Source organism: Thermobia domestica, chromosome 5, assembly GCF_964235325.1.
Source record: "Thermobia domestica chromosome 5, izTheDome1.hap1.1, whole genome shotgun sequence".
Lineage (NCBI taxonomy): Eukaryota > Metazoa > Arthropoda > Insecta > Zygentoma > Lepismatidae > Thermobia > Thermobia domestica.
The window spans coordinates 246,917,121-246,919,825 of NC_137458.1; positions in this window are offsets into that span (position 1 = coordinate 246,917,121).

Sequence of the window (2,705 nt, forward strand, 5' to 3'; positions counted from 1 at the left end):
TTAGCCTTTTATTCACGAGATGATATTAGTGTCCTAAATCTCAAGGTATATCAGTTGCAGCGGGTCCGACCTAACGTCATTTGAGCTGACAGTTGAGGCTATGTGCTAAAAAGTGTTCGAATTCTTAGAATCAGACATAAGGTATTGCGCCGTGAAGATTAGTGAACTTTCCGCAAAACGGTGCTACATTTCACAATTTTATTTCGATAAAGGGGCCAATGCTGTGCAGGCCCGTGAAGAATTATATACGTGCTGTTTATGGGCAATATACGTTATCAAAAAAAAAAAAAACGATTCATTCGCTTTTGTTCTAGAAATTTTGATGTCTAGGCGACCAATTACAGAAAAAGTCGATGATGTTCTGGCAAAAGTTTAGCAAAATCGAAATGAAAACACGACATCGACAATGACCTAAGTATCAACAGCCAAACTGTTAAATCATTTGGAAAAAGCTGGCTAAAAAGATTTTGAAAGTCCCTTTATTGTATGCAACCCACCTTATTTTCTTGAATTTCTGATTGCAACATATTTAGGATACCTTTTGTTTAGTGTTTAGTATCGAAATGTAAATAACCGTTCTCGATATAATTGCAGACAACTCTAAACACATACATACATATATAGTAAAGTTTACGGTAGAGTCTAATAAAATAGTCCGGGATTTAAGCCCTTCACCTATCTATTATAAAAATAGGTCGCTATAACCAATTTACAAAGTTTCTTTGTAATATACAAACTGTCTTTCAAAGTCCAGTAAATCCTCAGCACACAGTAGTGGCTTCGGAAATATATAGGTTAAATTTTCATCTTAGGTTAAATAGGAACCCATTCGTTCATTGCAGCCTCCAGGATAGGTAATTAAAAGGAGTCTCCTTTGTGCACTACGATCTCGGGAGACTATAGGATTCCTCCGTCTCTCATTGCAGCCTCGGGAGAAAGATGATTATTAGGATATCTCTTTCTCTTACTGAATGCTCCAGAGATAAGGTTTAGAGGGAATTTCCGTAGCCCATTGCGGTCTCCGGAGAGAGGTGTTGGTATATTAATGATCAGTTGTAGACTGATACTTCTGTCCACTTGTGGTCCCTTTTTATAAGTGTTTTCTGAAGGGGCGGCTTATGAGGAGAGGATCATTAATCCTCGGTTATGAGGAGAGGATCATTAATCTATCTTCGGTTTCCTTCCGAACCAAATTCGTGATTTCATAGTGTTCTTCTTCCATCATCTGCTGGTGACAATGTTTGTTCACAATAGCACGTGGTTGTGAATGAAATATGAATTTATGGAGGTTGCTTACGCGTGAGGGTATGGAACCTTACAAGATACATACATATATAATGGTCAAACTGAAAACCTCCTTAAAAAAAAACTATCGGTTAGAAAAGCTATAGATCACGTCCACAGTAGTTCACATTCCAGAGCATCCACTCAGGAACCAGGAGATGGGGCTCGACACTTTATCAGTCGAGTAATCAAGTTTGTCTGTTTTCCCTGCATCAAAAGTTAATTTCATCTTCAGATTTTTCTGAGGAGAAGAAAAAACTCTTCTCAGTTTCTGAAGGCAATATGCCAGTAAATTAATGACCATACAATATATAGAAATAAATGAAATATATTTGCTAAATTAGAATGACTGAAATATAAGAATTGACCTTCGGTGATGTGTATATGAAAACTATTTGTTTACGAAACATATTTTTTTATGTTTCAAAACCTCCAGGATGTAAGGTAGTAGTGTGGCTAGTACTTAAGATGCTATAGTATAATTAAAGGAAAGGAAAAAGCATCTAGTTTTCGCAACGTATAGGAGACAAATTCTTTACCATTTCGAAATGTGCGTGTGTCTAATTGTTTCAGTTTTAAGACAAGACTATGTAATCACTAACTCTTTGAAGCTTAGTTTTCCACAAATATAATAGAGTTCAGAGAGACATACGATAGTTTAGCAAAATAAGTATATAGCTACAAGGTGTCCCTAAAGTTTGTATACTAGGCAAAAATACACATTTTCAAGAAATGTATTAACAACGTTTTATTCAATTAGGATATTAACGTCTTCATTATGATTTCCACCCTTTGAAATGCAAATATTCATGTGCTTTGCAAAATTCACGTGAACTCGAGGTAACAAATCTACATTGCCGTCGTTTTAAAGCACAACCACTCTTTATGTATTCAATCAAGTTCATCCATCCATGACCATGCTTCACGTCCACTGAGAGGTAACAATTGTATTGTTTCTTCTTTCGACAATCCATTTTTAACCTGTGGAGGAAAAATATATAATTAATGAGATTTCTCATATCTTCAGGTTTTAGGGACACTCTGTACAGCCAGTGGCGACTCTTAATCGAAGTCATATTGGTAAAAATTTTAGTTTTGTCGCTTCAAGCTTAGGAAAGAAATTTTGTCTAGCTTCCGAAAGTTGTATATAAGAAATAATACATTAGGTAAGCCTTCTTTCCTAGTTTCCAGCGATAAAATAAAACTTTTCACCGGTGTTAACTTCCCTGAAGAATCGCCACTGACTACAGTGCAAATGAAAAGTAATGAAGTAAATTTAAACAACAGAAGTAAGCGATTGACTTACTGGGAAAAAATCTGGGAAAAGGAGCAGAGAATTCTCTCTTATTCCCACTCTATTTTAATCCTAGAATAAGTTCCATTGGGAAAACGAAGATTCGAAATATATGAAATGTCTCATC